Source organism: Pongo abelii, chromosome 12 (assembly GCF_028885655.2).
Source record: "Pongo abelii isolate AG06213 chromosome 12, NHGRI_mPonAbe1-v2.0_pri, whole genome shotgun sequence".
NCBI classification, from domain to species: domain Eukaryota; kingdom Metazoa; phylum Chordata; class Mammalia; order Primates; family Hominidae; genus Pongo; species Pongo abelii.
This window is the reverse complement of record NC_071997.2, coordinates 104325275-104350835: the sequence shown is the minus strand read 5'-3', so window position 1 is coordinate 104350835 and position 25561 is coordinate 104325275. Positions and strand designations below refer to the sequence as shown.

At 47.0% G+C, this 25561-nt stretch overlaps 1 pseudogene; it reads right to left on the bottom strand.

Annotated features, from left to right (window-relative positions):
* Positions 1-18441: 18441 nt before the first annotated feature.
* On the bottom strand, positions 18442-18659 carry LOC112132102 (small nuclear ribonucleoprotein G-like; annotated as a pseudogene).
* Between the last annotated feature and the right edge of the window lie 6902 nt (positions 18660-25561).

Genomic DNA, 25561 nt, shown 5'->3' with positions numbered 1-25561 from the left:
CTTGCCTCTTTTATTTTAATAAACTAGATAAATATTGTATTAAGAAATCAAGTTGTTGGCTGGGTGCAGTGGCTCACACCTGTAATCCCAACACTTTGGGAGGCCCAGGCGGGCGGATCACCTGAGGTCAGGAGTTCGAGACCAGCCTGGCCAACATGGTGAAACCCTGTCTCTACTAAAAGTACAAAAATTAGCTGGGTGTGGTGGTGCACACTTGTAATCCCAGCTACTCAGGAGGCTGAGGCAGGAGAATCGCTTGAACCCAGGAGGCGGAGGTTGCAGTGAGCCGAGATCGTACCACTGCAATCTAGCCTGGGCGACAGAGGGAAACTCTGTCTCAAAAAAAGAAAAAAATAAATAAATCAAGTTGTTTGTGTTTAAATACTCATGAGTAAGGTTTGTTAGGTTTTATGTGCTAGCATTTTTTTTAAATTTTTTATTTTTAAAATGTAATAAAATACACATAACATAAAATGTACCATCTCTTCCATCTTAAGAGTACAGTTCAGTCACATTAAGTATATTCACATTGTATGCAACCAATCGCTTTTTCGTCTTAGGAAACTGAAACTCTGTACCCATTAAACAAAAACTCCCCATTTTCCCCTCTCTTCTGCCCCTGGCAACTGTTTTTGTGTTTTTGTTTTGTTTTGTTTTGTTTTTTTGAGGTGTACTCTAGAGACAGTGAGATGCATCGATCTTAAGTGTAAAACTCACTGAATTTTGACAGATGCGTACACCCATGCAACCACAGTTCCAATAAAGATACAGCATATTTGCTTCACTCCACTACGTTGCCTTTTTACCTTCTTCCGTCAATCTCCAACCCCACCCTGAGGCAACCAACGTTCTGATTTCTATCATCACAGATCATTTTTGGAATCATCTCATATGCACTCTTTTGTGTTGGCTTCTTTCTTCCACACAATGTTGAGATTTATCCATGTTGCATTGATTTATCATTTGTTCATTTTTATTGTTCAGTAGTGTTCCATTGTAAGAAGAAACCACAATGTATTTATCTATTTATCTACCTGTTCATGGTCATGGGGGTAATTTCCAATTTTTGCTAGTCAAGGAATAAAACTGCTATGGACATTTTTGGACAAGTTGTTTTCTGGTGAAAATCTGTTATTATTTCTCTTGGGGCAATACTTGGTTGTGGAATTGGTGAATCATAGGGTTGGTGTATGTGTAACTTTCTAAGAATCTGCCAAACTGTTTTCCAAAATGGTTGTACCATTTTGTGCCCTCACCAGTGTGTGTTACAGTTGCTTCACGTCCTCACCAGCATTTGGTATTGTTGGTAATTTTCAGCTTAGCCATTCGAGTGGGTGTGAAATGTTACTGCTGTGGTTTTAATTTGCATCTCCTGATTAAGCACAATGAGGTTGAGCAATTTTCATTTGTTTACTCGCCCTTTGTAATGTTCTTTTGTGACGTGTCTGTTCATGTCCTTTGCTCTCTTTTATTTATTAGGCTTTAAAAAATCATTTTATTCTTGATTTGTGAGTATTTATATATTCTAGATACCAGAACTTTGTCAGATATATGTTTTGTGTGAATATTTTTTTCACAGACTGACTTGCCCATTTTCTTAACAATGTCTTTCCAAGAAAAAGAAAACAAAAATGGCCAGGTGCAGTGGCTCACACCTGTAATCCCAACACTATGGGAGGCTGAGGTGGGAAGATGGCTTGAGGCCAGGAGTTAGTTCCAGGCCAGCCTGAGAAACACTGGGAGACCCCATCTCTAAAAAAAAATCAAATAAAAACCAACTAAACGGGTTAAAACAACAAAAAATTGATGACGTCCAATCTACAATTTTTTTTAATAGTTTGTGATTGTTTTTCTTTGTGTGTGACCTGTTTAAGAAAGCTTTGCCTTCCAAAAAGTCATGAAAATTCTCTCTTCTGTTCTTTTTTAGAAGCTTTATAGTTTTAGATTTTTTGTTTAGGTCTATAATCCATCTCATTTTTTTTTTTTTTTTTTTTTTTTTTAGACAGGGTCTGGCTCTGTTACCCAGGCTGGAGTGCAATGGCGCATTCTGGGCTCACTGCAATCTCTGCCTCACTGCAACCTTCTCCTCCTGGGCTCAAGCCATCCTCCCACCTCAGCCTCCCAAGTAGCTGGGACTACAGGCGCATGCCACCAGGCCCAGCTAATTTTTTGTATTTTTTTGTAGAGGCAGGGTCTCACCATGTTGGCCAGGCTGGTCTGAAACTCCTGATCTCAAGTGGTCCACCTGCCTTGGCTTCCCCAAATGCTGGGATGATAGGTGTGAGCCACTGTGCCTGGTGCAAAATAATTTTTGAGTATGATGTGAGGTAGGGGTCAATGCTCGTTTTTTTAATATCCAGATGTTCTAGCATCATTTAAAATTAAAAAGACTTTCCTTTCCCCCATTGAATCACATTGGTGCCTTTGTTGGGAGTCAGTTGAGCACATACACATGGTCTCACTCCTAGGCTTTCCATTCTGTTTCCTTGATCTCCTTGTCTATTCTGATACCAATATCTTACTGTCATGATTACAATAGCTTTACAGCAAGTTCTAACTCAGGTAGCGAAGATGCTCCATGGGGTACTGCATATACATATTTTGTTCTTGTTGTTTTGTTTTGTTTTGTTGAGACAGGGTCCCACTCTGTTGCCCAGGCTGGAGTGCAGTGGGGTGATCATAGCTCACTGCAGCCTTGACCTCCAAGGCTCAAACAATCCTCCTGCCTCAGCCCCCCAAATAGCTGGAACTACAGATGCGCACCATCGTAGCTGGCTAATTTTTGTATTTTTTGTAGAGATGAGGTTTCACCATGCTGCCAGGCTGGTCTTGAATTTCCAGGCTCTAGCAATCTACCCGCTTTGGCCTCCCAAAGTGCTGGGATTACAGGCATGAGCCACTGTGCTCAGCCTATGCAGCATATTTTGGAAATATCAGCCCATTCCTCCCAGTATTTATTCTTTGCTCTTTTCACCACCAGTTCTGTGCTGATTACCAAGGGGGAAGTGGATATAACAGGATACAAGGCAGAAAAAAAGGGGTGCCCTTCTGGCTTTGGTTTCAAAGCCCAAGTCCTAAGAGGAACAGAGTCACAAAGTTTGGAGAAAACAGATGACAGACAGCAGCTCCCACTCCCGCTTCCAGCCAACCACCCTTCTAAGACTAGCGAAAAATCCCCTAGGTGGAGAGGAGAGAGAAGAACAGGAGGGAATTAGAGAGCAGCTACGTGCCCCTATATCTTGGGTTAGGGTCTCAGGAGCCAGCCAGATCTCACAGAGGGGACAGACAAGGCTTGTAGAGCCTCCCCTGGCTCTGATCAGTGCTAGAGCAGCAGCACAAATTCTAGACCCTTAGCATGACCCGGAGAGAGGTGCACCCTGAAGGATCTGTAAGATCAGAACAGCAGCCATCCCAGCAGAGGCCTGCATGAGGAAAGTCTCCCCAATTCCTTAGCTCCTGGTGAACCTCCTAGAAAATCACACCCAACACTGAGAAGAGTGAGCAGGAAACCCTGCGTTAACTGGATAATTTTCTGCCATTCTGGTGGTGAGGTATCTCAGCTGAGTTATAGGAAGGGAAAGAAGGTAATATTTTTTGAACACCTGAGTTAGTTACTTAAGGTTTATTCCAGCTTTATATGGAACTTCTAACACCCTACATTTTAAGGACTAAGCCTAATGTTAATACAGAGTGGTGGTGAGGAGGGAACCACCCATTCCGCTGGGAGAGGAGCTGGTGGGGAGGAATTAGGAGAGCCTGGGCCAGTAGGCTTCCCTGCCTCACTTATTCTCAGCCCTGTGTTTGGGATATCACAGTGCCATCAAGCAACTCAGCTTCATAATGGGTTCCTCTGAGTTCTATTCCTCTGTCCTGCAATGCTTTAATAAAGTCCTGCCTCTTAATGCGTCACTTTCATCTTGAGCAACTCAATGGACATTCAGTCCTCAAGATCTGCATGGAGCAAAGTTTGAGGGTGAGCCCCAACTCTTGCACTGCAGTGACTATTTGGGAAGCTAAGGCTCCAAGTGAGGACTCTGTCTTGTGCCGGGTGCAGAGGACATTGAGGTGGGGCTGCCTCATGCTTCACAGTCCTGGCGTTATTTTCCATGCCATCTGTGTTCTGACTAAACCCACTTTAGGTACGGGGAAACTGGTGCTTCAGCCCTATTTATTGCATGCCAGGACAGTCTAGTTTGCATGTTGTTTTGCTTATGTTAGCATGTCCACCTTGCACCGTAACTCCAAGAATGTAAAAAAGACACTTTAAAATGCATTGAATAAATACATTCCTTTGCTGTGATCCCATGTCCACCAAATGTTCTGAAATGAGACACATGGAAAATGGAAAACAGACCAAAAATATTTGCTTGACTGACACTGTGGATTAGGGTGTCCACGAGAGTATAAACACACACACCCACTACACACACGCACCCTGCAGGGTGGGCCCCAGGATTAGGGACCTTCCACAGCGACCAAGTCTGGCTGCCTATTTCAGAGCTGCCCCTGGGCCTGGCTCTGCTGGAGTGAGGCCAGGAGTGCCTAGGTCTGAGGAATGCATTCACCTGGAGCTCAGGAGGAGCCCCTGCACCCTCTACCTGGGCAGCCCAGAAAGGTGTTGGGGCTGTCACTCCACACTGAGAGGGCATCACCACTCAGGAGCTTGGAAGAAGGGGGAATGGGTCAGGACTTTTAGTTCATTGCTAAATGAAGCCTAACTCCCCTCTGGGGTCCTGTGGCCTGGACTCCTGGTGCAGGTCCGCGGTGGCCTTGCTCAAGGGAGCACTGAACTCATTCACCCTCCCAACAGTCAAACCATGACGCGCAAGAGCCTCTTACTCATCCCAAAGTCATCAGTCATGTTTCCAACAGTGTGAGTAATTCAGGGAGGGAGGGAGAGAGGGCTCCAGCTGGGGGTGGGATGATGCTGAAGAGGTGATGTGGCCCAGCAGGAGCCCTAATTCCTCTTACTCCAAAGCTGGAAATGCTCTTCTTTTTGAGAAGAGATGCCTCCTTAATCTGCTCCCGAATGGGGTGTGTGTGTGTGTGTGTGTGTGTGTGTGTGTGTGTGTGTGTGTGTGTGTGTGTGTGTAGAATACTGGCAGCTTAAAGAAACTGGAAACCAAAGCAACAAGGACTTCTCCCTTCATTCCTAGGAGCTGAGAAGGTGTGCTGGCTCAGAGGATGGAGGTCAAGCAGGCACTTTTTTTACTTATTAATCAAATATGCGTTCAGGCAGGGCACAGTAGCTCGATCCTGTAATCCCAGCACTTAGGGAGGCCGAAGCGGAAGGATCGCTTGAGCCCAGGAGTTTGAGACTAGTCTGGGCAACATAGTGAGACCCTAGCCCTAAAAAAATTTGAAAAATTAGCTGGGGGTGGTGGCACACAACTGTGGTCCCAGCTACTCGGGAGGCTGAGGTGGGAGGATCGCTTGAGCCCAGCTGGTCAAGGCTGCAGTGAGCCATGATCGTGCCACTGCACTCCAGCCTGGGTGACACAGTGAGACTCTGTCTCAAATACAATGCAATACAATAAAGTATGTACTCATATTTGTCCAGCACTTTATTCCATTTTGAGCCTTTGAGGGGAACAGGTTAGGTATTGTTATCTCCATTTTATAGCCAAGGAACTGAAGCTCAGGGCAGTCATATAAGCTGTTAGTGTCCTATCACAGGCAACTATTGGAACTGGGATTTGAAACCAGGTCCCTTAATGACTAGTCCAGCCCCTACACCCCTGGACTGTGAGGACTTCCTCTAAACAGAGGGCTCTATTAGCCTTTGGACTTGTTTTCTATCCAAGATCATCTTTCAGCAAGTGGGCTCAGCCTGGACCCAACAATTGTCCCTGCCTTCCTAGACCACACTCTCACAGAGGTCCTGGCCATGGGTACTCCTGGGGGATGCTCAGTGTCAGGTCACTTTCCCCTCCTCGTAGCCTGGGACTTGACCCAGGAGAGCTGGCTGCCTTTAGAAGAGAACCTTTTCCAAGGCAGTCACAGGGGAGAGAGCCAGGGCAACCCCGGTAGGATGGAGAGTCAGTGGGTGGGTCTGCCCAGACAGTGGGAGTTGACCACGCATCAGCTCCCAAGAGGCCCAAGCCTAAGGAGTTAAGTACTAGCAGTCAGGCATTTTGGCTATGGATTGGCTGAGGGACCTGACCTTTAACCCTGTGTCTTCCTTTCTTGCGTTTCCCAGCCCACTTCTTCCCATAGAGCCATGAGAAGGCATCCTTGGTTCACTGGAGGAGGAAACCCTGCAGGAAACACACCTGGGAAAATAACTCCCATTTCGAGGCAGAAATGATTATTCTCAGTATACTGATGAGGAAACTGAGGCTTCAGAGGTTACATAACTCAGGCTATACCACCCAGCTAGTGAAGGGGGCAGAACAAGAATTCAGATCTCATGGCGTGGTGGCCATTTCACCAAATCCTCCTGCCTTAGAAAACCTGCAACAGCCCAGAACAGGCACCTCACTGCAGACGCTAACCTCAGATGGTGACCAAAGAGAAAGACCTGACATGGGAAAATGACTTCTTGAGATCAGAGGCTACAATGAGCTGTATTGTGTGCCCCACTCCTCCAAATGTATATGTTGAAGTCCTAACCCCCCAGAACCTCAGAATGCAACTGTATTTGGAGACAGGGTCTTTAAAGAGGTAATTAAGTTAACATGTCATTGGGGGGAACTAAATTAAATGTAACTGGTGTCCTTACAAGAAGTGATTAGAACCAAACAGACACAGGGGGAAGACCATGGGCAGACATAGCAAGATGGCAGCCATCTCCAAGCCAAAGAGAGAGGACTTAAAAGAAAGGACCCCTGCTGGCACCTTTCAGTCTTCCAGCCTCCAGAATTGTGAAAGTATAAATTTCTGTTGTTGAAGCCACCTGGTGTACGGTATTCTCTTCTGACAGCCTCAGCAAACTCATTCAGAGCCCCTTAAAAAAATCATCTCTGTCCCCAGTTCCTGCACACAGTAGGCACCGAATCCACATTTGTTAACTGACTGAAGGAAGTGCCATGAACGCTGGGCTCTCCAATAGGCGGAGAAGATTCAAATTTTGATTTTTGCAACCAGCCTCCTTCCTCTTGTTGAAACTTCCTGTTTCTGAGGAATAGAGATTTTACAGATCCCAGAGGGCATCCAGTAAACCCAGCAGCTATTACCAAATAATTCTGGTTTTGATGATCTCAGTGAGTATGAATCAGAAGCAAGCAGACTTGCGTTTCTTTTGAAATATACCCAAGGTTAAACGTTAGAGGAAGAAGCAAAAACATATTGGAAAATGTATTGCTAGCAAGGAACTATTTGTGTTGCTGGTGCCCAAGGCCTGATGAGATGGGCTTTCCTTCCTTCTGCGTGGAGCAGAACCTGGTGAAGGCTTGAGTGACCAATGTTGTTGCTGCTCGGGCCAAAGCAACCTCTTCGCGTCCAAGTGCCCATCCTCATGGTTCTCACCTGGATCTCTTATTTAAAAAAGAGAATTCCAGGGTTGTGGGTGCCTCCTGGAACCCTCATTATCCAGGTGACTGCTGTGGCCTGGAGGAGGTCCTGGCCCTTGTAGAAGGGCACCCTGGTGGAATAGGAAGGTTTGGGATAGGAAGAGAGCAGGGGGTCCACACAGCTACAAGCCAGGGTCCTGCAATGGGATCACACAGGGCATGGGTGAGAGGGTTGAGGCTGAGGTGGTGTCAGGTCACCATGAAGCCGGGCTGGTTTTAGGGGCATCGCCTGGAACAGGCAGCGTTCGGGCAGGGGCTGTAAAACACTTTGGAAAGTGGAGTTCGAGCAGGATCTCCTAGGGAGGCCTTGTGGTGCAAGGGAGGGCTTGGAAGTGAGTGGGAAGAGCCCAGACAGCCCTGGCTTCTGATTCTGGCTCTGCCACCTGCTGGTCAAGGGGCCTGGCGAGCTCTGTTCTCTAGAGAACCTCAATCTCTCCATCGTCAGGGGACATCGGGCCACCTTCGAGGATCAATGGGGTTCTGGGGAAAAGGAGTGGCATGGGATAATGTGCGAAAAAACCTCCAGCCCAGGCAGGACCCTGGTAAGGGCTGGAGCCAGGCACAGGTCTGTCAGTGTGGGACTTGGCCACCGCACGCTTAGGGGCTCCTCTCCCAATAAGGGGGAATGTGGCCAGGAGCCCCAGGGTTGGCGCCTTCAGGATCCTCAGGGCCTGCAGGGCAGCAGCTCAGATTCTTTAGGAAGTGGCTGCCCCTCCCTCTTTAAACCCATTTCTCTCCCTTCACCGTCTCAGGAACTTCTTGCACTTCCCCAAACCTTCCCAAGCCCCCACCTCCATGCCTTCCTGCACGATGCTCTTCCCGCGGCCTGAAACTCCCTTCCCCTCCCATGTCTGGCTTCTGCCTACTCTTCCCACACGATTATCTCAGATATCTCTCCCCACCCCTTGTCTTCTCCCAGGGAGTCTTTCCTGACCACTCCCTCTGCATGGAGCCTGGCTGTCTGTGTCTGTCTGTCCATCTGTCCAACCGTCTGTCAGCCATGCCCCTGGCCTCCTGCCACGCCCTGCTCTCCTGGGGCCCACCCACACCCTGCAGTGGAACTCTATTTCCCCTCTGGACCATGAGCTCCCGGGGCCTGGCCCTTGCCCTGATCTTCCCTCTCAGGGGCCTAGTCCAGGGTCTGAAACATAATAACAGCTCAATAAATGAGTGTCAAAACAATTACTGGCTTACTCAGTGAATGACTTCTGAATACAGGGCCCACTTCTACAAATGAGTCACAAGTCTGAGCCACCTTGCCCTGCCCCCACCCACTGACCCCAGTGAAACCTTCCCCGTGATGACATCATCATTACCTTGAATTCTCAGAATCACCGGTGCCTTCCATCTTCTCCTTTTACTCTACCTGTTCTCATCCCCCTCCTCCTCCTTCTTTCCCCCTCTTCTGGGGGCAGCACATCTAAATAAGGTAGTGTTCCTTCCGGGCTGTGAATTATCAGGATTTTCATCTAGTGACTCGGGAAATTGTGAGACAGAATCAGGAAGTCGATCCCCAAGTGCTGGACAAGGAGATGCGATGCCAATTGGCCCCTGGTACTTTGGAGTTAACTGAGTAGGAGACTGGGAGGACCTAGGTAGGGAAGAAGGAGGCTTGAGCCGAGGAGAATGGGTATGGGGTGTGGGAAACTGGCGGGGCTGGGCCCCTTACAGACTGCACAGGCCAAGGCATCCCTGGTCTGGCAGGAAGGGAGAGGCCACTGCCCTGTCCCATACACTTGGCTGCCTAAGGTCCTTTGCGGGGGGTAACCATCCTCCCCACATCCAACTCAGATGATCAGGAAGGAGTCCACCTGGGGAACATCCCTGCGTCTCATCTCATCTTCTCTCCTGTGACTCCTCCTGTCTTTTCCCCTAAATGTCATGGAGGTGTTTCTGGCACAAGTAGTGAGGAGCTGGCCAACCAGAGCATGCCCTGGGGTCACTGCCATTTTTATGTCATATCCTTTTCCATGAAGAAATAAATTAGGACCCTGCTTCTGGAAAACTGATGTTCGTGACATCATGAAGGGAACAGATGGGATATTTGAGATTCTTGAAAAAGGATCACAAATATCTCAGTAAAAGACAACTTCTGAGGCCAGAGGAAAACATAATGAATAAAAGGACTGCTGCTTCCTGTATCAGGTGGGAAAAGCATGACATGAGTTAACCCAAAAAAGGTGTTTTGTAAACAAGTAAAAGTAAATAAACACAAGAAGGGCAGGTAAGTCAAAGGTTGTTTCTTGACAGGTTTGTCGAGGGATACAGGGGTCCCGTGGCAGCATGTCCATCCCCGCCTTCTCACACTGCCTCTGCCTTGCAATCACCTCCTTGTCTCTGGAGCCCTAGAGGGCAGGGCCATGTATGTTATCTTTCTCTCAATCCCCGGGGCCTAGCCTGGGACCTGACACATAGTAGGTACTCGGTAGGCAGAGTGACCATATAATTTATCATCCAAACTGGGACACTATTAATAGGAGGCTATTAATAACTACATCTGGACAACAGTTATAATCTGGGACTGTCTGGACAGAAAGGTGTCTGTTGAATAAGTGAATGAATGAATAAAAGAATGAATGAATGATTCTTTAACAGGCTGAGGCTGCTGGCACTGAGGCATTCATGACTTCCTACATCCATTGGTGCCACTGTCTAATAGAAAATTCACCCGTGTATACCACGTATACCACACTGGGATTGAAAGTCCATCTCCGTTCTTAGCTTGCAGACTGGGACTCCACTGCAGAGAGAAACCGGGCTGAGCCAGAAGGGCCCTGCAGGTGCTGCTCAGAGCATCTTCCTCCACCTTCCTGCTGGCTTGGGCACCAGGAACTCGGCTCTGCGTTTTCTGTTCTTTGTAGCGTTTAATCCTTACGCCAGCCTTGTGAAGTAGATGTTCTTATTACCTTTTACAGGTGAATCAACCCAGGCTTAGAGAAGTGAAGTATTGTGCCCAAGGCGCTAATATCAGAGATACAACCTATACCCAAGTCTGTGGGACACCAAAGTACGTGCCTCTAAGACGTCACCACCTTGCCTTTTGTGTGGCCTTCTCTCAAGAAGAGGACTTAGAGGCTTGGGGCATCCAGTTTCTGGAGGCAGGCAGGGCCTCCTGTGGCCTGATCCATTGGCTGGAGAGGAGTCAGCAGGGGCTGGGGTCATGGCATTGTCACAGTGGGAATGGAAAGTTTGCCTCCTGGAGGCGCCCCCTCCGCCCCGGGTCTGATTGCGGGCAGTCTTGGATGGGGCAGTGGCACATTCAGAACCTCTGGCAGGCTAGGACCATGAGAAGTGGGCTTTTCATAGGTTACAAGCCCTGTGGCCGTGGGAGCAGGCGGGGCACGGACCCTGGTCAGCCTGATTCACAGGCCAGGATGCTGCCACCTGAGCCTTGTAACTGAGCCCTTGTGGCTCCTGAGGGTGGGTTAAGGAGGAGAAGGTGTTCCGAACCGGAACTCCTAACCAAGGGCTCTGTCAGTCCTTCCACCTCCTGCTTCCGGCCCTCCCCACGCCTACCCCCTGGAGGGCCGTGGCATTTCCTTGATACGCGGCCTGGCTGTTTTTCCAGAACGTGGTTCATTTGCAGTCCCAGCCCATCGGGAGAGCAGCCTGGGAGTCTGAGGGCTCTAGCCCAGGGGAGAGGCTTGCTGGGGCCTGGCAGGGCTGAAGTGGTGCAGAGGGGAGAAGCCAGGCCCAGAACCTCTTTTTCCCTCTTGTGTTCCCAGACCAGTCAGGCTCCTTCTGCTGGGCGACTGGGGGAGGTGAGAGGATGTGGGCTAGGGCTGGGTCTGGGCAAGGGTTCTGTGAGGGAGCAGAGTTAGGCACTCTCCCCTGCTCCCCCCGACCTGCCTCCCACCTCCACTCTCTGCAGATAGCCCTTGCCCCAAGGCTGCAGCCCAGTTGACATCCCTGAGCCTGGGCCACCACGCACAGCTCCCTGGCGCCCTCTAGTGTCTGCCCCTCTCAGGTACAGGGTGCCTTCGGCCAATCTCTGAACCTGGAATTGACCTTCCAAACAGGGCCATTCCTAAGCATGAGGTGAACTCTGTTGACAATGATGCTGGACATCAGACACAAAAAGAGACTGGGCCAGCTGTCTTTTCACCCCACTCAGGTCAGAAGTGCCCCCTCCCCATTCCACTGTGGCCCCCAGAACCGTCTCTGGGAACCACCCCATTTGTAAATGAGATAATGCATGTGACATGCTTAGCAAGGGGCTGGGAGAGTAGGGGATCAGTGACTATGTGGTCAATAAACAGCTATTAGCTCCACTAGGTAGAAGCGATGGTCTGTTTGGTCCTGTGCTGGGGGCTCATTTCCAGGCGGGAGGACAGAGAAGCTCCGTCCAGCGCTGCTGAGGCAGGAATGAGGACTCCATGTTCGGAGTCTGGCACAGAGCAGGAGGGTGGTTGGGTGGCTCGGTGTGTGTTGGCTGCAAGAACAAATGCAAAACGTCAGCCTGAGATTAATCAAGACATCCTTCCGCTTACCATTTTGGGTCTCGTTGGGGAGTTTGGAAGGAAAACTGCCTTTCCAGCAAGAAGATGTTTTGACACGATGCCTTTTCCCCAGCATGCATTAAGTCTCCTTCTCCCTACCCATCCCCTTCACCACAGCTTTAAGGATGACTTCTGCCCTGCTGGGCGCCCTTGATGACTAACACAGCAAGTGTGTGGACCGCCACCTGTCCTGGCCTCACCCACCTTCACCCTCCATTTCCTCATGACTGCCCCCATGGCTTCTAGGGGGAAGGCCCCAGACAGGTTTGCTAAACTGCTGACTCCCCAGGGCTCCCTGACAGGGTCTGATGCAGGGTGGCCAGTGGTTGTGACCCCTAGACCAGGTGGGTCCCAGCACAGGGACCTGAGCCCCACCCTCAGGGAGCTGGCGGCTACACGGGGAGCAGTCACCTGTACAGATAAATCTAGTGGAAAGCCCCCATGGCCAGAACCAGGGTGGAGGGCCTGGGGCAGGCTCTGGAGTGTAGAAGAGGGAAGGCGCCTTCGGAACAGACAGCAGAGAGAAGAGCCTGCAGGATGAGTGCGAAGGATTGCTGTGGGCAGAGGTGGGCCAGGGCTCAGCTCGAGGGCTCCCAGGAAAAGGAGCCTGGGATGGCCAGGGCACCGTGTGTGTGTGTGTGTGTGTGTGTGTGTATGCGTGTGTGCATACGTAAGATTCAGGGAGACATAAGGGACTTTGGCAAAGTCAGGGGATGTGGGGGCTAAGCAAACACCACTTTGAAGACTTCTCTTTGGCATGGGGTGACAAGCCAGGTCTGGTGCCTTGTTGAGGAAAGGAAGAAAACTCTGAGTTGGTTTCTGTGTTCCTCAAACCAGTTTGCCCACATCTTGGCATCATCTGTGCCCTGTGAAGGGCCTGCTTGGAGCCATGCATATCTGGGCCTGAGGGTGGCGGTGCCTACGTGAGGCCCTGCGGTCTCTTCAGGAGCTCCCCAAGAGGGGCACCTGGCCACTGTTGGAACTGAGAGGGGCCTGGCCCAGCTCGCCTGCCTCTCCTGCTTCTCACCCAGCCCCTGCTGCTGAGAGCTCTGACAGCCTCCGTGTGCACAGCAGGCCTGGGCTCAGTCACGGGCAGCTCTTCTGTCTGCTCCACGGTGGCCCTCCTCAGGGCCTTGGCTCTCATGTGAGGCTTCCAGCTGCTGCTCACACTCAGAGCTTTGCATGACCAGCAACACACAGACAGATACAAGCATTGGATCCAGGGTGAGAAAATCCTAGGTTCAAGATCAGGCTCTGCCATTTACCAGCTATGTGGCCTCAGGCAGGTTGAACTCTTTGAGCCTCAGTTATCTCATCTGTAAACTAGGGATAATAACACTTAATGGTACTTATCTCATGGGGTTGTCATGAGGATCAAATGAGATGATGTGTGTGCAAATACCTTACAGAGGGCTCCACTAATGGAAGGCATTATTATTGCTGTTTCCATACCACACGACACTTACCCAAGAATGGAAGTTCATGTTCTGAGTGCCAATGACGTGTCCGGCATTCCTCCCGTGCTCATTTCATAACTATTTGTTGAGCCTCCTTGCTGCCAGGCACTATTCTAGACTCTTGGACCATAAAAATCAATAAAACACAAGATCCCTGCCTCCTTACGGCTGACCTTCTAGTGGAGACACTTCCACATACCCCAACCTACTTAGCACACATTCCAACCTCTCTCTGGCATCTGCAAACTCAAGTCTGCAAGGTTAAGCAACATCCTAAGCTGCTAGGAACTCTCTCCATAAGTACTCATCCAGATGGCCTGGTGATACGGACAGGAGACAGGGAAATACTGGGTAGAAGAGGGTGGTTCCCTGGCAAAGGCCCCACCCTCAAGCCTGAAGGCCCACGGCCCTAAATGAGGACAGGCATTCCTGTTTTTGAGTGGAAAAAGTTGCCTTTTGGCCTGCCACGCCCCCTATCCTGCACCCATATAAACCCTGAACCCCAGACTTCAGAAACAGACGAGCAAGTCAGCAGACCAGCAGACGGACGGTGGAACGATGCAGTAGAGAAAGAGAGAGGAGGAGGAACATCTGAACGCGGAGAGGAGTTTGACTGGGGACGGTCGGAGAGGAGTCCGGCTGCTGGGCGCCTGACTCCAGGGGAAGATCACCTTCCTACTCCATACCCCCCTTCTGGCTCCTCATCCATCCTGCTGAAAGCTACCTCCACCATTCAATAAAACCTCGCATTCATCCTTCAAGCCCATGTGTGACCCAGTTTTTCCGGGATGCTGGACAAGAGCTTGTGATACAGAGAGCTGTCACACTGGCCCTCTGCCCTTGCAAAAAGGCAGAGGGTCCATTGAGCTCGTTAACACATGCTGTCTGCGGACAGCACAGCTGAAAGAGCTTTGTAACACTGGGGTTGCAGGCACCCACCTTTAGACACTACAGTAGAGCCAGAGCCCAAAGTGCTCACCCTGGCCTCTGCACCTGCCCGTCTGCATGCTCCCCCTCCTGAAAGGGGTTTGAGCAGCAGGCGTGACCGAAAAGGCAAGCGGCACATCCTGTGGAGGGGATCGGGGACCTCTCCTGTTTCACTGCAGAAGTCCTTTCGTGGGAAAACGAGGTCATTTTGAGACAACACTCAGAGCATCGTCGTGAAAAGGGAGCACAATCATTAAGAGTAGTTGCCCATTTTACAGATGAGGACATTGGGGCCCAGAAAAGTTTAACTGCCTTGCCCTAGGTTATGCTGCTGCTCAGTAACAAAATAACTTAGTCAACAAATATTTGCTGAGCTCCTATTTTGTGCCAGCCACTGCTTTGGGCACTAGGGCACAGTCAGTGCCTTAGTGGAGCTTACATTCTCCAAAGGGGTGACTTAAAATAAATATGTAAACAGGTGAGCTCATTTCAGACATGATGAGTGCTAGGTGGAAAATCATACAAGATAATGGGAGGGACAGTGACTTAGGGATGGCGTAGTCGGGGAAGGCCTCTGGGGAGGTGACACTGAAGCCGGGGAACCAAGCAGAGGACACTTCCGGTGGAAGTTATCCTAAATGGTGACCCAGATAAGAGACTCAAAGGATTCCCTACAGCTCACTTAAAAGGCAAAGGAGAAAATGTGGCTGTGAGTCCTCCTAGGGAGAGCAGGGGTTTCTGAGCTGTGGCCTGAGGAGCCAGGTGGCCCTCCTTGTAAAACAGAGCTCAGGGCATCTGGGGATCCTTTTGTTTTGTTTCCTAATAGACTTTATTTTTTAGGTTCATAGCAAATTTGAAAACAAAGTATAGAAAGTCCCCATATACCCCTGCCCCTACATAAGTAGTACATTCATTAAATCGAGAATCCACATGGATGCACCATCACCCAAAGTCTATATTTACATTGGGGTTCACTCTTGGTGTTGATGTCCTATGAGTTCTAACCAAAGTGTGATGACTTTATCCACTGTCACAGCATCTTAGAGTACTTTCACGGCCCTAAAAATCCTCTGTGCTCCTCCTGTTCATCCCTCCCTCCCCACAACCCCTGGCACCCACTGGTCTTTTTGCTGTCTCCATAGTCTTGCCTTTCGCAGAGTGTCATATAGTTGGAATCCTACAGTATGCACCCTGTTCACACCGGCTTCTTCCACTTAGTAATATACATTTAAGTTTTCTCCATGTCTTTTCATGGCTTGGCAGCACATTTCTTTTTAGTGCTGAATGAAATTTGCATTTGCTGGATGCAGGGGCTTGATATGGTTTGGCTCTGTGTCCCCACCCAAATCTCATCTTGAATGATACTCCTGTAACTCCCACGTGTTGTGGAAGGGACCCGGTGGGAGATCAATGAATCATGGGGGCGCCTTCTCTCATACTTTCCTCGTGGTAGTGAGTAAGTCTCATGAGATCTGATTTTTTTTTTTTTTTAAATAAGAAGTTTCTGCTTTCGCTTCTGCCTCATTTTTCTCTTGCTGCCGCCATGTAAGTAGTACCTTTCGCCTTCCGCCATGATTGTGAGGCCTCCCCAGCCACGCAGATCTGTGAGTCCACATCAGTCTCGTTCTTTTGTAAATTGCCCAGTCTCCAGTATGTCTTTATCAGCAGCGTGAAAATGGACTAATACAGGCTGCTTTCTTGTTTTGTTTGATATTTGGCTTTTTCCTCACTTTCCTGCAGTGGTTTCAGCCTGCAAGCCCTTTCATCTCCCAGGGATGGGGTGGGGCAGGGCCATGCTGTTGCGGGTGCTGTGTTCTCCAGGCTCGGAAAGGCAAGGCCATTCTGGGCCCTGAGGCTGCGCCACCTCCAGCGCCCAACAGGCAGCCACACCACCCTGTTCTGCTTTAAACAGGTCATGACTGCGTGGGGCATAGAGTTATTGGGGCATTGTGTGCAGGACCAAGATGGAAATGGGGGCTGCTCCCCCCAGGCCTCTTCTCCCTCGGGCTCCCTTGGGCCAGGTGGGCAGCTCAGTTGCCTTTCTTGGTTTGGGAAGGGGGAAGACCTGGGGCATTTTGCCATTTGCTCGCCTGGCCCTCACTCAGTATTGTCTCCTGGAAGACTGGAAAGTTCCGGGAAATCTGTTCCTCATCATAGAATCTGATCTCAAGTAGGTGGCTCCCAGCGCAAAGGTTCCATTTGCCTGGAGAGAGCCTCATGGGGTCAGGAGAAAGATGCTGGTATGTTTTGCCCTTGGGGCTGGCAGCCTAAAGGCAAAAACATTTCTGGTGAAGGAGTCTGCTTCCTTTTGTCATCGAGATTGAACCCTAGCAACAGAGGGATGGGTAAACAAAATGTGTTCTATCCACACAGTGGAGATGATTCAGCCTGAAGAAGTAAGGAAATTCTGACACCTGCTATAGCATGGATGAGCCTTGAGGACATCTGTTAAGTAAAATAAGCCAGTCACGAAATGGCAAATATTGTCTGATTCTACTGATACGAGTAGTCAAATTCATAGAGACATGAAGTAGAAGGGTGATTGCCAGGAGCCTGAGGGAGGGAGAAATGGGGAATCAGTGTCCAACAGGTGCAGGTTTCAGTTTTGGATGATAAAACGAGTTCTGCCTTTGCAGCAACATGGATGGAGCTGGAGATCATTGTCCTAAGCAAACTGAGGTAGGAACAGAAAACCAAATACCATGTGTTCTCACTTGTAAGTAGGAGCTGAATAATGAGAACACATGGACACAGAGAGGGGGACAACACACACTGGGGCCTCTCAGAGGGTGGAGGGTGGGAGGAGGGAGAGGATCAGGAAAAATAACGAATGGGTCCTAGGCTTAATACCTGGTTGATAACATAATCTGTACAACAAACCCCCATGATACATGTTGACCTAAGTTACAAACCTGCACATGTACCCGTAATTAAAATAAAAGTTAAAAAAAAAAAAGAGTTCTGGAAATGGATGATGGTGTTGGTTGCCCAACATTGTGGGTGTAGTTAACACCACTGAACTGTACACTTAAAAATGGTTAAAATAGTAAATTTTATGTTATGGATATGTCAATCTAAAGAAAGAAATGGAGGCAAAATCAATATAAAGAGTTTATTTGGGCCAAGGTTAAGGACTATAGCTCAGGATACAATTCCAAGTTGCCTTGGGAATGCTCTGTTTGGCCTCTGCTACAAGCAGGTTATTTTGGTTTTTTTGTTTTTTGCTTTTTGAGACGGAGTCTCGCTCTGTCGCCCAGGCTGGAGTACAGTGGCACGATTTCAGTTCACTGCAACCCCTGCCACCCGGGTTCAAGTGATTCTCCTGCCTCAGCCTCTCGGGTAGCTGGGACTACAGGTGTGCACCATCACGCCTGGCTAATTTTTGTATCTTTAGTAGAGATGGGGTTTCACTATGTTGACCAGGCTGGTCTTGAATTCCTGACTTCAGGTGATCCGCCCGCCTCGGCTTTCCAAAGTGCTGGGATTACAGGTGTGAGCCACTGCGCCTGGCCACAAGCAGGTTTTTCAAAGTTAAAGGGGGCGGGTGCTCAGGAGGCTGAGGCAGCTTGAGCCCAGGAGTTTGAGTCTAGCCTGGGTGACATAGTAAGACCTTGTCTCTTAAAAAACTTTTTTAATTGCTTAAAAATTTTAGTTAAAAAGGCAAAAGGGGACAATGAGTGGGCTGATAAAAAGTTGTTTGTCAGGAATTCTCATTGGTTAACAATAACATTGATTAGTAATTGGCTATACATTGTTGAACTACAGGGTAAGAGTTATGGCGTCCAGAGTGTGTGGCATTTTATAGCTACTTGGTGTCAGTTAGTCTTAGAGCCCACATAGCAAGGGGCTGTAAGACATAATTATTTAGCTCAAGATGGTGGAGAGGATGAGATGTGGCATGCTGTCACTTTTCTTATATTTTTAACTATTATAAAAGTTTATTTAACAAAAGTCTAATATGAAAATGTTCATGACCTAATTCTTACATCATAGTGAAACGGGCCCTTTGGAGAGGGGACATGAACGTCTCTGTTGAACAGGCACTATTTACACTTGTTCCAAGGCTTCTAACGTGATGATACTATTTCCTCATCTTACCAGCATTGCAATATTGTTCTGTTGCTCACTAGTTGCCATCTCCACACATTCATCTATCACAAGATTCACAAAGAGATAAATCCTCACAGCATTCCTTGGACATGTCTGCCACTGTTTAATTTCAATGATAACTTCTTGTCCATAATTTTTTTCAGCTCATGAGGGTGAGCTTTTCCACCTGTTCTGCAGTCTTACAGATGCCTTGAAACGGAATGTGATGTCGTTACTTTTCACTGCCTCTCTGGGCCTGATAACTAAAGAGCGTGCAGATAAAAAGGTTCTCTTCTTTCTCATATATTTTACTACAATAAAAAAAAGTTTTTAGGCCGGGGCAGTGTGCCTCATGCCTGTAATCCTAGCATTTTGGGATGCTGAGGTGGGTGGATCACCTGAGGTCAGGAGTCGAGACCAACCTGGCCAACATGGTGAAACCCCATCTCTACTAAAAATACAAAAATTAGCTAGGCATGGTGGCGCATAACTGTAATTTCTGGTACTTGGGAGGCTGAGGCAGGAGAATCATTGAACCCGGGGGGCGGAGGTTGCAGTGAGCAGAGATTGCTCCACTGCACTCCAGCCTGGGTGAAAGAGTGAGACTCTGTCTCAAAAATAAAAAAAAAAAATTAAAAAAAATAAATTAGCCAGATGTGGTGGAGTATGCTTGTGGTCCCAGCTACTTGGGGGTTGAGGCATGAGGATTGCTTAAACCTGGGAGGTCAAGGCTGCAGGGACCTCCACCTGCCTATATTTTATGCCTTGTAAACTAAGATCATGCCACTGTACTCCAGTCTGGGTCACAAAGTGAGACCCTGTCTCAAAAAAAAAAAAAAAAAAAAAAAAAAAAGACTGAACCAGGATTACGAAGCGCAGTGAGCCTATGCCATCATTTTACCACTGTTCACGCGATCCTCTCTACAACAGTCTGACTCCTTCACAGATAGAGATCTCACTACCTGGAGAGCTTTGAATCTCAAGTGGGAAAACCTGCGCTGGCACCTGGGCGCTAAGCCTCAGCTTCCTCACACCTCAGATGGGAGAAGTAGCACTTGCGCAGTCCTACATCACAGAGCAGCCATGAGGATCAATGAGGTAATATGCGGGAAAATACTTTTAAATCCTGAAGTGCTCTGAACAGATAAGGGATTATTAGCATTATTATAATTGCCCACGTAGGTCATCGGCTCCATTAGGGGATCGTTTTGATTGTTGGGAAGTTCTGGCAGAGTTGTGAAGTAGCAAAGGTTGTTCTTACTATTACCTCACCTCTTACTATATATATCTTGGTATGTCTCTCTTCTTTTAGCAACTTCATGCTCCATCCCAACCCTTGTTATCCTGAGCAGTGCCTGTATCTTAGCCTCCTGCTTAGATCTTATGCCTTGGGGACTAAGATGCTACCTCCTCCAGAAAGCCTTCCCAGATACTCCCTCCCTCTCCCCTCACCTGAGCCAGATGAAGTCTTGGGACCTGTGTAACGCAATGAGTATGTAATGAGATCATAAAGACATAGGTTTGAATTCTGCTGCCATTGTTTACTATTCACGTCACCTTGGTAAAACACAACCTTCTTGGGCCTCAACATCTCCCTGTAAAGTAATGGCAATAAACTACCTAACAGAATGATAATGAAGATTAAATAATATAACATAATCAACAGGGCTAGAATGTGGAGGATGCTTAATAAATAATGGTTTCTTTCCTTTGAACTCTCATAGCCCGTTATCTGAACTTTCAGTCTTGCATTATAGATAATAGTTTCATTCATTCGTTCAACAATTGTTTAATTGAATATGAAGGCAGTAAGTGTTAAGAAGAAAAACAGAGCAAGATAGGAAATGTGTGCTCTATTGCTATTTTATTTTGAGTGGCTAGGAAACATTTCATTGATGAGGCATCATTTGAGCAGAGGACTGAGGGAGTGAGCCCTGTAGTTACCAGAGAAGATACCAGGACAAATGTAAAGTCCCTGAGGCAGGTACATGGTGTCTTTGAGGAACAGCAAGGAAGCCAATGTGGCCAGATCACAGCAAGAGAGGGAGGAAGTGTATAAAGAGGGGAAGATCAGAGAAGTATCTGGGTGCACATCACCCGGGGCCTTTGTAGACTGTGGTAAGTACTCGTTTCTTTTCCTTGATGAGATAGAAGGCCAGTGGAGAGTGTTGAGCAAGGAGTGAAAAACTGGCATAGGTGTTAAAAGGTTTCCTTGGCTGCTATGTGGAAAAATCACCTGTATAGTACCAGGAGTAGAAATAGGAGATCAGGGCTGAGTGTGGCAGCTCACACCTGTAATCCCAGCACTTTGGGAGGGCGAGTCAGGAGACCAGACTGGGCAACATACTGAGACCCCACCTCTACAAAATAAAATAAATAGGAGATCAATGAGTAGGCTATTGCAGCAATCCAGGCGTATTCAAAACTCTTCTAGAAATAAGAAAAAAAAAAAAAAAAAAAAAAACAGTGGCTTGGACCAGGAAGACAAAGACAGGCAGAAAAAATGGTCAGATTCTGAGTACATTTTAATTTGAAGATAGAAACAAGAATCTTTGCTGGGGTATGAGAGAAAGAATGAATGCCATGGTTTTTGCCTGGGAACCATTAAGCCGGTGTTTCCATCACGAAGACAGGTAAGTCTATGGGAGAAAGCAGGTTTAGGTGGGGCAGAGTGGGAATCAGGATTTTTGTATTGACCTAGCTTTTTACTGTTTCCCATGCTCTTCCTTTGTTTCTAATGATCCACATTTGTCTTCTGTATTGTTTCCTTTCAGCCTGAGAACTTTCTTTAGCATTTCTTGTAGTGAAGATGCTAATGGTGAATTCTTTTAGTTTTCTTTTTTTGGGGGGAAATATCTTTGTTTTACCTTCATTTTTGAAGGATATTTCATAAATCTGGGGTTGAAAAACTGGCTTCTGCCCTCTATGGTTTCTGATGAGAAGTCACCAGTGATTTGATTTTTTTTCCACCGCGTGTGTAACATATCTTTTTTCTTGGGCTGTGTCAAGATTTCCTCTTTATCTTTGATTTTTAGCAGTTGGGCTACGATGTGCCTAAGGGAGATTTTCTTTGTATTTATCCTACTTGAGGTATACTGGGTTTCTTGAGTCTGTAAATGCATGTCTTTTACCAAATAAGGGGAAATTTTAGCCACTGTTTCTTCAAATATTTTCTGTTCTTTTATCCTGTAGTCTTTCTTTTTTCCTTCTGGGGTTTCATTTCACATGTTAAACATTTTGATTCTGTTTTTACAGGCTTTTGAGGCTCTGTGTTTTTGTTGTTGTTGTTTGTTTTCAATCTTTGTTCTCTTTGTTGTGATTGGATACTTTTTGTACTGATCTAATTTCAAGGTTGTTGACTCCGTTATTATCTGAACACTGTTGTTAAGCCAAACTGGCGAATCTTTTATTTCAAACATTATCTTTTCCAGTTCTAGAATTTCTATTTAGTTTTCCTCTAAATCAAGTTTATTTCTCTGCTGAGGTTTCCTATCTTTTTATTTGTTGTGCATGTATCATCCTCACCTTGCAAAGCATAGTTATAATAGCTACTTGAGAATTATGATTTTGTTAATTCCAATATCTAGGTCATCTCAGGGTCAGTCTCTGTTGATTATCTTGTCTCTTAAAAATGGATCACATTTTCCATGTTCTTCATATACGAAATAATTTGGATATTCTGAACATTATGATTGTTAAGTTGTGGAGACTCTAGATTCTGTTATTTCCCCTAACTGCTGATTTTTTTTTTTTTTAATAGATTCTTACTTTGTCACTCAGGCTGGAGTGTAGTGGCACAATCATAGCTCACTGCAGTCTCAAACTTCTGGGCTTAAGTGATCTTCCCACCTCAAGCCTCCCAAGTAGCCACCATGCCTGGCTACTTTTTAAAAATTTTTATTTAAATTTTATTTTTTGTAGAGAGGTGTCTCGCTGTGTTGCCTAGTCTGGTCTCACACTCCTGGCTTCAAGTGCTCCTCTGGCTCCAGCCTCCCAAAGCACTGGGATTAAAGGATTGAGCCACTACGTCTGGCCAAATGCTGATTTTGAAATTTTGTTTTGTTTTAAGCAAGCTATTAACTTGGTTGGATCAAGCTGTAAACTATCTCTTGAGCACCAGTTTAAATCTCAGTTTAGTTTGTGCATTCTTATCTGGGCTGCTTGAGCCTGCCTCATGCATGCATGGACTAGGAATTGGCCAGAGATTTGGACAGTTTATACACAGAATTTGTGGTTCTTCTTCTCTGCGTCTCTCTATTTATGGATTCTCCCTCTCACTTTCCAATGGCTGTGGTTGCCTCGAACTCTATCCTTTGATTCTTTAGGCCAGAAGGACTGCAGACTTTCTATCATCATTTTATCTGCCCTGTGTGACTCTGCCATGGCCTGCCTTTTGGATAAAAGCCATAAAAACCGTGAAACTCATCCCATATGCATTTTCATTTTCCAAGTAGTAACTCCTCTCCAGAAACTGCCTGCTTTTGTTCACACTCCAGGGCCTTCAGGTCGTTGTTTTTCCTATTTTGTTCAGAGTTTATGGTAGTTACCTGTAGGGGTTTATACAGTAGGAGCTCACTATGCTACCCTGGAAACAGAACTGCCAGAAGTTTTGTTTTGGACACATTACGTTTCAGATGGTCACAAGATATGCAAGTGAAGATGTGCACTAGCCAGTTGGATATATGCACCCGGAGCTCTGGAGATAAATCATTTAACATTTGACAGGGTATAGAAGGTATGAAGAGTCATGCGTGTGGGTAAAATCACCTAGGCCGTGAAGAGAAACAGGTCCAGAACCCAGATCAGTGCACTCCAGTATTTACACATCAGCATAATGAGGAAGAAGTAAGAATGCAGATGAGAAAGAGTGGGCAATGTCGAAAGAGGAAAACCACAAGAGCGTTGTCTTGAAGTCAAAATGAAGAAAGTATTTCAAAAAAAGACAGAGCGACCAACTGTATCAAATGCTGCTAATGGCTTAAGTAAGATAAAGATGAAAAGTTCACTACTGGGTTTAGCAACATGAAGAAGGTCCTTAGTGAACTGACAATTGTTTTGTTCCAGTGGAAGACTCAGAACTCACTGAAATGAAGAATTGAGTCCATGAGTTTGGAGAAAGCTTTCAAGAAATTTTAACAGCCAAGAGAACAGAAAAATAGGATTGAAGCTGGAGGGGGCTATGAGGTCAAGAGAAGTTATGTTTTGATTTTTGACATTGGGAAAAATTATGCCAGAGGGTGTAATTGAGAGGGGATCATTGATGTGTCAGGAAAGTGAGAATTGGACTGGGTGTGGAGGCTCACACCTGTGATCCCAGCACTTTGGGAGGCCAAGGTGGGAGGATCATTTGAGCTCAGGAGTTCAAGACCAGCCTGGGCAGCACAGAGAGACCCCATCTCTAATTTAAAGGAAAAAAAGAAAGTGAGAGTACAAAATCCTGTGCTCCAATGGAGAGCCAGCCTTAGAGAGAATTGTAGGCAGCTCATTCATAACAACTGTCAAAAGCCACACCATCATTTTTTTGTCAGTTCCTTCAGTCTGCAGATGATACTAAAGAAACCTATTCAATAAGTTAAGCAATTCAGGAATATGGAGACAGGGAATACAGACTATGCCACTAATTCATTGCCATATCCCAGGCGATCTTATGGGAGAGGCACTAAGGGGCTGAGATGGAGGGATGGAGGGAACAGGACTGGCCATGGGGTGGACTCCAAAGACATGATGCATGCAGAAGTTCCTGGCTTCCTCCTGGGGTAGGGTGAGGAGTGTGGCCAATATGCAAGTGTCAGGATGGTGGTGGTCACGGTGGGGAGGTATGTCTGCGAATGGCGGGACACACAGACCTCATTTGAGAAGATGGATAGCAGCTTCCCGAGGAAAGTCTGGAATCTGCCTGTTCACTCTGCTGTGGCCTCCTCGACTCAGGGATGACGCCCATCAGAGCTTGGTCCCAGGCCTGATTGTCACCTTGCTCCCATCAGGATTGCACTTGGTTGTCATCTTGCTCCACCCCTGGACAGATAAAATTAATCTGAGACAGGATTTGGCTCACAGAGCAGGGTTGCCCCCACTCTGTCTCTGACCTAGTGGCTTTCAAACTCTTTTTCACCAATTTTACATCATAATTTGGTGCACACACATATATGATATATAGACTTCCATAGTATTGAAAAAAAACTTTAATGAAACAATTGGTCATTTAATCACTTGTGATGCGCTCTTGTATTTTCCATTTTTTTAATGCTAGTTACAACCAACGAAACTGATTTCATGACTTCTAACCTGTAGTTGGGAAAATACCACTGTAACCACATAGATGACTTTGCTCTGGTCTGTCTCATTCTTTCAGGGTGATGAGCAGCATAAAGATTCCAAGAAGCCTCAAACTGAGTTGATTATCTCGGTGTATCTATCTATTCCCATAGATTAGCAAATGTGAACTTTAGAGCACATTTATGTAAATGTACTGTTGGTTTCCCTTGACCTGACCTCAAACCTGACTTACTTTTCTGCACACTGGGAGCTACAGTGCTGAGCTCACCACTTCATTCCTTTGTTCTCTCCTTATCTCATCCACTGCACCTCACATTCCATCTTTCCCCACTCAGTCCCCCTGGAAGCCCTTGAAGTTAAACTATTTGAATCATAGAATATCACAGGTGAAAGAGACCTAAGAAGTGTTTGATACAGTTATCCCTTTGGTGTATTTCAGTGATCTCCAGTCTCTGCTTGCATTTCTCCAGTGACAGAGGGCTCACTACTTAGCAAGGTAGTTTCTTTCCTTTCTTCTTTCTTTCTCTTTCTTTTTCTTTCTTTTCTTTTTTCTTTCTTTCTTTCTTTCTTTCTTTCTTTCTTTCTTTTCTTTCTTTCTTTCTTTCTTCCTTTTCCTTCCTTCCTTCCCTCTCTCCCTCCCTTCCTCTCTCTCTCTCTTTCTTTCTTTCTTTCCTTTTGGGCAGATACAGGGCCTTGCTTTGTTGCCCAGGCTGATCTGGAACTCCTAGACTCCAGCAATTCTCCTGTCTCTGCCTGCCAAAGTGCTGGGGTGGCAGGCATGACCCATGGCACCCAGCCTCAT